The 13,323-nt window shown below is 51.2% G+C and overlaps 1 protein-coding gene across 1 annotated transcript in view; it reads right to left on the bottom strand.

Annotated features, from left to right (window-relative positions):
• Positions 1–13,323, bottom strand: part of LOC144119390 (putative chitinase 10) — a 217,932-nt gene that overhangs the window by 186,396 nt on the left and 18,213 nt on the right. The window lies entirely within an intron of this gene.

Here is a 13,323-nt window from a genome sequence, read left to right as displayed (position 1 = left end):
AGTGTTGGCGTTCGAAGCCATTTCTGAATGTCAGTAAAACTTTGTTTTGGGCTAGTTGGTGCATTTCGAACTTAAGACAGTAGCAGCGCCTAAGCATGGAACGGCAGGCGAAAGAAAAAGACACAAGCGCTGACTATCAACTGAATTTTATTCAAGGAAGGAGGCACACCTTAAATGGCACCACGATTTATCGCCAGGCTGGAATCCTGTAAGGGGGAGGTGTGAATGCAGCCGACCGAACGTTTGTATCTCGCTTTTTCGCCCTGTTCCTTTACAACCGGGGCGGGCTGGGCACCATTATTTTTATTTCAGTTTAACCTGCCCACACTACCAGTACTTCCTGTGTTCTTTGAGTGCCTGGAAAAAGAAAAAAAAGTATGCTCGGAGCGCCACCGTCGGCGCTATAGTACAAGATTCCGCCAATGCGAGAGCCACCCAAATGGGTTTCTACATCGCTCGTTGCGCGCTGGTCCCTATCCTGTGCTTGTGTAGTCGGTCTTGTATTCACTTGCGATGCCGAGCTTTTTCGGTATTTCCAATGCAACGATGAGGCAGAAATGATGCCAGAACATTCGAAAAGGGTTTGCCGGATCTAATATTTGGTTTCCTGCTCGCTCAGCGCCCGTAATTGGGCGGAATTAACCTACGCGCGCACATATTTGTCTCGAGAACGTCAGCGTTGCAAGCATGCGGTGCGCCCCAGAAAAAAAATATCCAGAGACGCTGCTGCTGCTCAGATAACTCGTGTACAGAATGGGCTTACAGCATCTTTATGAGGTTTTAATTGGGATAGTAACAAGAAAATGCAGAAGATCGTTTACCTTCATAGCCTCAGGTGCTTCCTCGAGAGTGGCTTGTTTGAGAAATACCGCAATTCATCTTGCCTGCCGGTGATGCCGAATGCATTGTTTGTCAGGAAAGGTCTCAAGAACCACACAGCTATAAGTTCCATCGCTTTTGGATGGTGCGTTTTGTCTTCGTCTTGGCACTTCGAGTTTTGAGGTACTGAGTGCTGGAGCAGCATGACGCACCGACGTTGCTAATGGTTTAGGGAGATTTGGATTCGTTTTCGGGATTTCACCAGCAAATTCTCTGAGGATGTCCAGAACAAACAGCCACTGCTGTGAGGGAAAAGGAGCCGACCTCAGTCCTGACTACGTGTGAATGTCAAGAGCAGTTGGCTTGTTGCTGCCCTCAAGGACATACCTACGCAGTCGCCACAGTTCATATCCTCACTGATGACTGCCTATGTAACCCCCACCCCCATACACAGTTGCTGAGATCTGCAGTGAAGGCATGAATAAGGGCAGGGCTGTTGTATTCAGCCTTTTAACCACATGTGCAGCTTTTGAGAGATGTACATCTAGGTTGGCCTGCGCAGGAAATGCCTCAGAAGGCTGTACGGGAGACATTCTAGCTCATTTAGTATGAGCGACGTTTGACGGCATGTTGAAGGCTGTCTTCGGCACTTTTTAAGCACCGAAAGGGCAGCACGAACCTACAAGGTGTCATTGCATCACGAGCACATCCGCAGCGTTTCGAACAGTGATTCTATTGGATCACTGTTTAACTTGCGAGTAAGTACGAATGAGAAGTTCTCAACTCTCAAGAGATATCTCACACAGGCAACACTAGAGTACGTTGTTACGTTTCGGCTACGACGCGCGGTATAGCCGGCGCGGATGCAACGGACGCCGGGGCTTCGTTCAAAGTGGCGGTCATTTTGGGCCCGTTCATCGCTGCCGCAACGCCTCCCGCCAAACGCGTCCAGGCAGGTTTCAATGCCACGTGTCGTCGTGTGTGCGTGTGTGTGTGTGTGTGTGCATGTTGGTGCCCACGCTTGTCAAAGCGCGGCAGCCGGGGAGAGGAGCTCCCCAACTGGGAGGCGAGGAGGTCTGACCGGCGCCGGCCCGGCGGACGCGCCCGTCACGTCTGTACATGTCCGTGCGTCGCCGTCTTGTGCGACTCATCCCAAGCCGTTCCTTCTTGCCCTCGACTCCGAGGGTATAAAAAGACAGCTGCGCCGGACGCCAAGTGGAGACTTCGATTTCTTCCTTCGAGTAACGTGGTCGCCCTGACCGGCTGCTCTTTTGCGATGCCAGAATAAACAAGTTGTTCTGTTGCCAGTCGACTCATCCTTTGCCGGGACCTTCGGATGTTTCCAGCTTTGCCCCAGGCCGCCAGGCCAACGCTACCCTTGGGGCTTGCAACCCATTTGCAACAACTGGTTGCCAGCGGTGAGATCCCGACAACGGAGGCCAGCAGCGAAGATATGCGGTCAACTGTATGCTGAGCAGCACAACGACCATCCGGGAGCAGTGCAACGAGCCCTGTGTAATGAGTGGTTGCCTGCAGCGGAACGACTGCGCTGAATTCTTGGCTGCGAGGTTTGGTGAGTGCGGGACTTTCTTCTTCTGAGTTTTGCCAGGCTTTTGTTAGTGTCAGAAACAGAGCTGGTAATTGTGTTGTCGTTGCTGCCGGGTTAGTTTGCGGCAAGACAATAGTAGGCAGTAGAGAAAGCAGCATTCGGAGCAGCCATGGATTTGAAGTCGTTGCGCAAACCGAAATTGCTGGAGCTTGCAAGAGAGTTGGGTCTGGATGTCTCAGACAAACTCAGAAAACCAGAACTGCTAAGGGCTATTCTTGAGTTGGAGGCTGAGGATGACGAGCTGTCGGAATGCCTTGAGACAATTGAGGAGAGGGAGCAAAAAGAGGAGCGCGAACGTAAAGAACAAAAAGAGAAAGACGAGCGCGAGCGTAAAGAACAAAAAGAAAATGAGAAAGACGAGCGCGAACGTAAAGAACAAAAAGAAAAAGAGGAGCGCGAACGTAAAGAGCAAAAAGAGAAAGAAGAGCGCGACCGTCAACACGCTTTGGAAATGAAGCGTCTCGAGGTAGAGATGGAACGCGCTCGTAATGGAAGTCAGGCACACGGTGCAGGAGAAGGGGTATCGTTCAAAATGACTGACCTGATGCGGCCGTTTAAGCTTGGAGAGGACATTGGTTTGTTCCTGGTTAACTTTGAGCGAACGTGCGAGAAGCAGGGGTTCTCTCGGGAAACGTGGCCACAGCGCTTGCTCACTTTGTTACCCGGCGAGGCGGCCGACGTAGTCGCTCGCTTGAAGAGAGAGGAGGCAGAGGATTTCGACCAAGTGAAATCGAGTCTGCTAAAAAAGTACAGGCTGTCAGCGGAGGCGTTCCGTCGGAAGTTTTGGGAAAATGAAAAAGGCAGAAGCGAGTCATATACAGAGTTTGCCTACAGGCTTATGTCAAACATGCAGGAGTGGCTCAAAGAAGAGAAAGCGTTTGGTGACCACGAGAAAATTCTGCAGTGTTTCGGGCTGGAACAGTTTTATAGTCGGTTACCTGAGAACGTGCGGTACTGGGTCTTGGATAGGCCAGACGTTAGTACAGTGGCTAAAGCCGCCGAGCTAGCCGAGGAGTTTGTGACGCGTCGGGCTCGCGGAGCTAAGGACCGTCAAAAGGGTGAATTTGGCTCCAAGTCTGAGAGGCCGAAGTTCACACCCATGAGAGCAAGGGGGGACACACGTAGTGCGGATGCGAGTGAAAGCAGTCCGACCGAACGTAAGGAGACGGCGGCAGCCGAAGCCGAACGCAGAAAGCGGTTCGAGAGGAGGCAAGCGCGCGTGTGTTATACGTGCCAGAAGCCGGGTCACTTTTCGGCGCAGTGTCCAGAAACAAAAAGAGAAGTCGTGTGTTTGTCATTATGTAGCACTGACGAGAACATGAAGCTTCTCGAGCCTTACATGCGAGACTTCCTCGTGAACGGGAAAGAGTGCCGAGTGCTTCGTGATTCCGCAGCTACAATGGATGTAGTTCACCCCTCTTACGTAGAACCCGATATGTTCACGGGCGAGTGCGCATGGATCAAGCAAGCCGTGGAAGCTCATAGCGTGTGTCTGCCCGTAGCAAAAGTGCTTATTGAAGGACCTTTCGGAGCACTTGAGACGGAGGCCGTAGTGTCATCTAGGCTGCCCCCCCAGTACCCGTACCTATTTTCGAACAGGTCCGATCACCTCCTGCGCGAGAAGGGGCTTTTGTTTGGTGAGGCTAGCGTTCAGGCCTTAACCAGATCGAGAGTTCGGGAGCTCGCTGCAAAGGCGGTGGTTGCGGGGCCGACGTTGTCGAACAATGAGAAAGGGTCGGAGGCGCAGCAAGCTGATATTCAGAGCACGTCCGAACTGAATAAAATTGAGCCTGTAGCGTTGAAGGCACCAGGTACTGGAGAGGAAATGCCCGACACGGGAAAGTTAGAAGAGCTTCCGGTCGAGCTTCCGGGACTAAGCTCAGTGACGAACAGGGAAGACACTGATCAGGTCATTAGTGACTTAATCATTAAGCACCGCTGTCGCCTGAGCAGAAAACCGAACTACACCAACTCTTACAAGAGTTTCAAGGTCAGTTCTCTAAGAGGCCTGGTAGGACTTCTGTCCTTACTCATGATATAGAACTTACCTCCCCAGAGCCAGTACGATCCAAGGCGTACCGGGTGTCACCCCGCCAGCGCGATATTATGGAGGCTGAGGTAAAGAAAATGCTACAGCTCGGTGTTATTGAGGCGGGTGAGAGTGATTATACCTCCCCTTTGATTTTAGTTGAGGTACCGGGCAAGAAACGTCGTCCTTGCGTCGACTACCGCAGGCTTAATTCCATCACTAAGGATCAAATTTATCCGATCCCTAACATCGAGGAGCGCCTTGAGAAAGTTAGTAGCGCTCAGTTTATTTCCACCCTAGATCTTGTCAGGGGTTATTGGCAGGTTCCACTTACAGAAGAGGCTAGTAGGTATGCGGCGTTCATTTCACCAATGGGAACATTCCGTCCTAAAGTTTTGAGTTTTGGTTTGAAGAACGCGCCATACTGCTTTTCAAGCCTCATGGACAAAGTGTTGCGAGGACAGGAAGAATTCGCTTTACCGTATTTAGACGACGTAGCGATATTCTCCGCATCCTGGTCTGAGCATATGGCACACTTGCGGGCAGTGCTAACCCGCCTGCGCGAAGCGGGCTTGACAGTCAAGGCTCCCAAGTGCCAATTAGCACAGGCCGAGGTTGTCTACCTCGGTCACGTGATTGGACAGGGTCGTCGCCGCCCCTCTGAAATAAAGGTGGCCGCTGTGCGAGACTTCCCGCAACCGCGCACGAAGACCGATATTCGGTCGTTCTTAGGTGTCGCCGGCTACTATCAGAGGTACATCCCCAGGTACTCCGATATCGCGGCTCCCCTGACGGATGCTCTAAGAAAAACAGAGCCCCAAACAGTCGTCTGGGGCGAGACAAAGGAAAGAGCTTTCAGCGCAATAAAGAGCGCCCTAACAAGCCAGCCTGTGCTACGATCGCCAGACTACACGAAAGGGTTCGTTGTTCAGTGCGATGCTAGTGAGCGAGGCATGGGCGTTGTACTGTGCCAACGGGAAAATGGAGAAAGGGAACACCCCGTCCTGTATGCTAGTCGTAAGCTGACCTGTCGTGAGCAGGCGTACAGCGCCACCGAGAAAGAGTGTGCGTGTCTCGTGTGGGCCGTTCAGAAATTGTCATGCTACCTAGCCGGCTCGAGGTTTATCATTGAGACGGATCACTGCACTCTCCAATGGCTGCAGACCATCTCTCCCAAAAATGGCCGCCTCCTGCGCTGGAGCCTCGCTTTGCAACAATATTCCTTTGAGGTGCGTTACAAAAAGGGGAGTCTCAACGGCAACGCCGATGGCTTAAGTCGAGGCCCCTAACGTAGGAATCCGCCTCAAAGTTGTTTGTTACTGATGTTTTCTTCCTGAGGCAGGATTTTTAACATATTGCTTTTGTTTAGTGTTTCAAAGTGATTATGTGCTTTCTAGTGCAATTTTCCAATTTGTGGACGCGTTCTGAGTGCTGCTTGACTACTGTAAGGAACTAGGCGGTAGTATAAAAGGGGAAAGAGCCTGGCAGAGCTTAGTGAGGGTTGTCTCGTGCTTGCTGACTGAGCGGTTGCGTTTCGGCGTAGTTCTAACGCTTGCTGGGAACGAGCACAAAAATGGCAACTCTCCCGAAGTCACTTTGCAGTGTCCTGTGTGATCCTGAACTTGAGAACGAGGCCTTCTCTGTGCGCTGCGCTCAAGCAACGTCGAGGGACGACCGGTTTCGATTACGAGCATCATCGAGCGACATCCCTCCGGACAGCGGATGCAGTCCCCTGACCATCGGGATCTCCTTCTCCCGGCGGGGCGGTCTGTTACGTTTCGGCTACGACGCGCAGTATAGCCGGCGCGGATGCAACGGACGCCGGGGCTTCGTTCAAAGTGGCGGTCATTTTGGGCCCGTTCATCGCTGCCGCAACGCCTCCCGCCAAACACGTCCAGGCAGGTTTCAATGCCACGTGTCGTCGTGTGTGCGTGTGTGTGTGTGTGCATGTTGGTGCCCACGCTTGTCAAAGCGCGGCAGCCGGGGAGAGGAGCTCCCCAACTGGGAGGCGACGAGGTCTGACCGGCGCCGGCCCGGCGGACGCGCCCGTCACGTCTGTACATGTCCGTGCGTCGCCGTCTTGTGCGACTCATCCCAAGCCGTTCCTTCTTGCCCTCGACTCCGAGGGTATAAAAAGACAGCTGCGCCGGACGCCAAGTGGAGACTTCGATTTCTTCCTTCGAGTAACGTGGTCGCCCTGACCGGCTGCTCTTTTGCGATGCCAGAATAAACAAGTTGTTCTGTTCCCAGTCGACTCATCCTTTGCCGGGACCTTCGGATGTTTCCAGCTTTGCCCCAGGCCGCCAGGCCAACGCTACCCTTGGGGCTTGCAACCCATTTGCAACAACCTGCAGATAAAAAACGCCTCATAGTTCTCATTTGTTAAAAATTCACGTGGATGGAAGCACACACCTTCTTTTACCTTTGCATTCGCACTATCACCTGGAGCATCCAGCCGATTATCAGTGGCGTCGTCATAACGACAAGCACCTTGGAACTTCTGGCGTATGTGCTGCGTTGTGTTGCTTGTATCAAGAAGGCCGAGCCAGCGATAAAGGTTCCTAATAAATATGTTGGTTGGCACGGCCGTTGCAATAGATATACTGCATGTGCGACCAGCTTGTTATTTTAATCCTTGTAACGCAGCTGTTACTGCTGGGCACATTACCTGTATGGCTCTTCTCACAATCATTTTTTGGGGGTTGTTCGGGTACACATGCTTTTGACTCAGATAAGGCACCGGTTTCACTGTCAATTTTTTTTATAATTCATATGCATCCTGGAGGTAACTTGATGAAATTTCTGCTTTTGGCCCAATGTCTTGCGCCAGAAGCTAGGAGCGCACATTTTTGAGCACATGGCAGGGATCAAAACTTAGGAACAGAGGCCTTCCAGGCCTCTCACTTGGATGTAGAGTTTTGTATGCCACAGTACCGCTACCAAGTATCTTCATGGCATGTATTTGTGGGGACAAAAGTTTCCGGGACGCGAGTTTTAGGAAAAAGCGTTTATTGCCTCTCTACCTCACTACACAGTCTCCTGACATTGTGAGGAGAGGAAGGAGCATTTAGGCCTTTAATGCCTTCATACAATATCAGGCGACTGGTGTACCAGGTGGAGCTGAAATAAACAGTTTTCTTAGGACGGGTCTCGGGAATCTTTTGCCCCCAGTAGTACATTTACTTTATGGTTGTCGGAGACGAATTTCACGATGCGGAAGCTGCAGGTGTCTAGTTTTTTATGGTGAATAGTATGAGCCCATGAAGTTGCGCATCAGTAGTAACTGACTTGAATTTTTTATGATGTGGACAACACATTCATAACAAAAAAAAGAAAGCAATGAGTTGGCTGAAACAACATCATTGCTACCGTAACCTTCGCCATCTTCAGAGTGCCCGACAATGCAGTCCTGCAGCTTGTGGTACTGCAGCATTTCTTAGATGCGCATCTCATCAACGATAAGAGAACACACCCTTGATTGAAGCACAATCAAGACTTCAGCTCAAGCCTTAAGTCCAGCCTCAACTAGTTTGTGAATCCTTTTCTCACGTCCTGTATGACGACGTAAAACGAAAGCGTCTTTCTGCTCAGTAGCTTCAGAATGGCTTCACCCCGCACATGCTCGTAAACTCTAGTAGACAGATGTCTCAGAACAACGCAGCGGCGAGTCGTATCTTCAGACCACGTTGGCCTTTTTATCTTGAAATTTCGGATATGATTGAGCAGAAATAAGGCGCTCGGGTGGTTTTTTACTGATTTGTTTTGTATATAGGAAAGTTTGGATGCAAAGGTGTCCTCTTTAAGCTGTTTTGGCTCTTCCTCTTACCAGTCGACAGTCTGTTCTAGACGCCGAATTTCGCTTCTGGGGTCTCTTTCTTTTCGTTTTCACTTGGCTCGTTCGGTACTGATGTAACTTGATGTCACCTTGGTGCCGATCCGCACGCCTTTGTCGCGCTTTTCGTTTCGAGAAGTTGGCGTTATGTATGTGGGGGCACCTAGTTCAGCCAACTCTGCGTCTCTATCATAGACGGCGGCAAGTTCAAAGTGGATGCTGCGGAAACATCTATCGACTCTTTATAGCAGGCTCTCTTGTTAACGCTCGCCATTGTCCGCTCGTGTATTACCTTCGGCTGCATGTAGGGGGGGTAGAACTGAAAACCGAGGGTACAGCACCTTTTCTCAGCCGTCTTCTCTTGCCTTCAATAAGATCTTCTTGTTTGAGATGCCGGAAGAACACCTTAGTGTAGCATGACGTATCGTTCGATGTCCAGTCGCTCTTTGGGATCATGGCGAGCCAGTTTTCTCGCTAGTCAATGTCGGCTGGCGCTTCATGAAAAGATAGGCCGCCAGTTTTTCTTTTTTCCGTTCGAATTGCAGAGAGGAACGCAAGAACGCGACATTTCTGCACACTTCAGTCATAATTAACAGCAAGCACAAGCAATCATCACGCCAAACACAGGCACCGCGGAAAAAACGCCTGTGAGTTACCGGTCAAACGATTTGAAAAAAAGCACGCCCGAGCGAAAAGCCTCTAGCTGTCTTTCTGGCGCCCCCTTGCAGCGGAAAAGCGTGGGGGCGCGACGCCACTTTGAGGGCGAATTTCCGTGCACTGAAAAATACAGGAGGCACTGACACTACTTCATGTTCGTTTACAAGGAGTTGCCAGCTGGGACAGGACAGCAGAAACTCCTGGAGATCTGGACCTAACATAGCTGCCTACTGCGATAATATGTATAGTTTCCCAACTATAATGGAGGAATATTTAAAAAAAAAACAAGGAAAGCGTTCTTCCGAAACAAAATCTAGTGAATACTGCTGGAAGGTATGGGAAGTACTGGCTAGTATTTTCCCCTCTGCGTGCTTTGTACATTATTTGAGGATGACAATTAACTTCTTAAATATGGCCTTAAAGTTGTGAGGCGCCATGAAAAATTATTGGCAAGTCCCGTAAAAATGGTCGGATCCAGGTGCCCCCCACAAGGTAGCCTTAGCGCAGACCTTTAAAACAGAAAGAATGAGCGCCTCCGAAATTTTTAAGGATACCACGTGACAGCGTCCTTCACGCGCCCGAATGCGACTCGATTCCAGAGCTCTTATCAAAGACTTGGTAAATTGATGCCAGCTTTGCGCCTTCTGCAGAGTCTACGGCAGCGCCGCTTAGCTGGTTACGAGGAAAGCGCCGGCGGCTGATGATAACGTGCTTTTTCGCTGTTTACGTCAATTACCACCGCTTCAACAACATATCGAACAATAACCCTTCACTTCCACGCATCGGCACGACACACCACATCGCAGCAGGCCTCTGAAATGCTGTTTTCTTGAGGACTTTTGGTTCTAATTTATACAGTAGATGAAACGGTGCCTCTACATTTAAAACACATCTTTAATACACTAATAATTGTTTAAAAAATTTTCGCAGCACTGATCAAATATAGGATGTAGTCTGCGTTACCTTCCTGGGCCCCATTTGGACAAGAGATCTCTACCTTCCACAGTACTGCAAATGGCTGGCGAGAGGAAGTATAGTCAATGCTGGCGGGCATTGTACTCCGATAGAACGTTTCATGGCAATGAGGCCAAAGCTACGGACCAGATACACGCTCGCTCTCTCAAAACGCAGCGGAATACAGTTCCCAACTTGCAATCACTGCTTTTATATTTAAACATACGTTAAACGCAGTGCCTTTTTTTTAAAACGTATTTCGAAGGTATAAACGAATTATCAAAATTATTGGGTCTCGAAAAAAGTAGTTACCTTGGGTAAAGCGCATTTTCTAGTTATACGTGAGCCCGGGATTTTCGCTGCACGATAGCCACCGGCGAAGGAGGCGTCTGCATGGCCTCCGCTCCGAGTGAACGGCAAGCAGAAAATGTTCATACGAAACAGCAAAATATGAGATCGTTAATGCAAGGCCAGTGTTCACTATCAGCGCAGCCGTCAAGAAAGAAAACGAGCAGTAGGTGTCCTACGGGACGAGGCGATGCGGTAATACATTGCGGATCTGATGGTGCGGTGTTTACCCTGGCATGGTCTCTCCATGTGTAAACCGTCGTGTTGTTTTGTTTGTACAGACGGCCGGTGATCTCGGTGGAGCGCGCATTCTTTACAGAGGCTGGGCTTCAAGCACTTTCAGTTTACGGCTAAGAGACATGAGCGAGCCGCAGACTCTTCCGGCGTTTCATTGCCAAAAGCTACTGCACGAGCGTGCGCTTTCTCCTGTAGCGTCAAAGGCACCATTTACTACAAAATTCGGCGCCGCTGCTGTGAACGAGAAATCACGGGCATGGATCTGAAAATTCTTGTTGTGTGTGCGCGCACGCGCGCGCGTGTGCGTGTGCGTGCGTGTGTGTGTGCTTGTGCGTGTGCGTGTGTGTGCGTGTGCTTGTGCGTGTGTGCGTGTCCGTGTGTACGTGCATGTGCGTGTGTGTGTGTGCGTGCGTGTGTGCGTGCGTGTGCATGTGTGTGCGTGTGCGTCTGAGTCCGTATGTGTGTGCGTGTGCGTGTCTTTGTGTGCGTGCGTGTGTGCGTGTGCATGTGTGTGTGTGCGTGTGTGTGCTTGTGCGTGCGTGCGTGAGCGTGTGTGTGCTTGTGCGTGTGCGTGTGCTTGTGCGTGTGCGTGTGCTTGAGCGTGTGTGCGTGTGTGTGTGTGCGCGTGTGCCTGTGCGTGTGTGTGTGTTTGTGTGTGTCTGTGTGTGTGTGTGTTTGTGTGTGCGTGTGCGTGTGATCGTGTATGTGTGTGCATGTGTGTGCGCGTGCGCGCGTGTGTGCGTGTGCATGTGCTTGTGTGTGCGCGTGTGCGTTTGTGTGTGTGTGTGTGTGTGCGTGTGCGTGTGTGTGTGATCATGTGTGTGTGTGTGTGTGTGTGTGTGCATGTGTGCGGGTGTGTGTGTGCGTGTTCGTGCGCGTGTGTGATCGTGTGTATGTGCGTGTGATCGTGTGTGTGCGTGTGTGTGTGTTCGTGTGTGTGTGTGTGTGTGCGTGTGTGTGTGTGTGTGTGTTCGTGTTCGTGTGCTTGTGCGTGTGCGTGTGCGTGCGCGTGTGATTGTGTGTGTGTGCGTGTGCGTGTTCGTGTGCTTGTGTGTTGTTGAAGGTGGGGATCGGGGTCGCTTCTCAACACAACCTCGGTCTAGATGACGCCCGCTCCGTCCAGGACAGGAGTGCCGCTGAGTGAAGGATTCGTTAGTGGAGGGAGAAGACTTGGTTTATTTTACATATTTACAAGCTTTTGAGTTCTGAAGTGAGCTGCTTCAACTGCACCTGCAGTCCAGTTTAATACACTTCGTCTTCCCTAGATTCCCCAGGTAGGGGACGCCCTCGCAGTGGTGGGTGTGGACAAAACTTGCGCTATCACACACAAACAGACACCTCCGCACACATGGACACGCCCCTGGCTTAAGTTGAGCCCGAGGGAGAGAGGTGTGCGGCCAGGACCCCGTCAGGCTGGCAGGCGACGTCAGGTGGTCGGCCCGCTCTCCGCCGGTCGGTGAAATTCGAAGAAACTGAGGCGCAGCCCCATCGGGATATAATCCCCAGTGGTTCTGCCATTAGGCATGGCCGGCGAAGCCAGCAGACAAGCCACTGTGGCGATCCGTTCCCACGCTGGTGCTGTGCCAATGAGGCCAGGGGTAGTCGGGTCGGTGGAGACGTCGGGGAAAATCAGAAGACAGCCGGAACCACTTCGCGCCCCGTGGCAGCGACTCCTTAAAGGGATTTTCGCAGAACCCTGCTCCGACCCGCCGCGGTGGCTCAGTGGTTAGGGCGCTCGACTACTGATCCGGAGTTCCCGGGTTCGAACCCGACCGCGGCGGCTGCGTTTTTATGGAGGAAAATCGCTAAGGCGCCCGTGTGCTTTGCGATGTCACTGCACGTTAAAGATCCCCAGGTGGTCGAAATTATTCCGGAGCCCTCCACTACGGCACCTCTTCTTCCTTCCTTCTTTCACTCCCTCCTTTATCCCTTCCCTTACGGCGCGGTTCAGGTGTCCAACGATATATGAGACAGATACTGCGCCATTTCCTTTCCCCCAAAACCAATTATTATCAACCCTGCTCCCCGCGTGTCCCACGCAGCAACGACCGAGCGAGCGAGCGCGGTAAATGCACACCGCAGACACCTGGCGAGAGATTCTGTCTTGGTGGCAATCCTCGAGACATGCTAGCGCCAATCCTAATACCAGCTGGCAGCCATTCCTAATAACTCCTCCACGGCCAGGAAAATCTCGTTCGACTAGTGGTAGCAATTCCTTGCCGATGAGAGATGGGCTGGTCTTGGGAATGGGATGACCGGTTATCTTCTGCGAGCACCAAAACAACCCCCAAACCTCCCACAATGGCAAACAGCGGCCGGTTCGGCCCCAGCAACAAGGCTCCACACGACGTGAAAACACCCAGTCTGTGCCCCTGATCCACCAGGCTTATCCCAACAGATAAGGTAATACCATAACAAATTTCGACTCCGAGCGGTTCCGCCATCTAAGTCAACGTATCATGGATATTTGGTCCACAACAAAGTCAGAGCCGTGCATGAAATGGATCGAAGTAGATAACTAAACTTGAAAAAAAACATACATAGGTCCGCTAGTAATACACACACACACTCATAAAATCTGGAGGACCCTTTTCACTTTAAGCACTTCAGAATAGCCTGCTTAAACAATCGGCATTGCCATTCATTTTCCCTTTCTTATACCTCACAGAGAAGTTGTACTCCTGAAGGATGAGGCTCCACCGCAGCAAGCGTCCGTTCTTTTGAGACATCTGCCTCAGCCACGTGAGTGGACAGTGATCCGTCTCAAAAACGAATATTGATCCATATAGGTAGCATGACCGTTTTTGTGCTGCCCAGACTAAGCATTCACATTCTTTT

This window comes from Amblyomma americanum, chromosome 2 (genome assembly GCF_052857255.1).
Source record: "Amblyomma americanum isolate KBUSLIRL-KWMA chromosome 2, ASM5285725v1, whole genome shotgun sequence".
NCBI lineage: Eukaryota > Metazoa > Arthropoda > Arachnida > Ixodida > Ixodidae > Amblyomma > Amblyomma americanum.
This window is presented reverse-complemented; position numbering and strand designations above follow the sequence as displayed.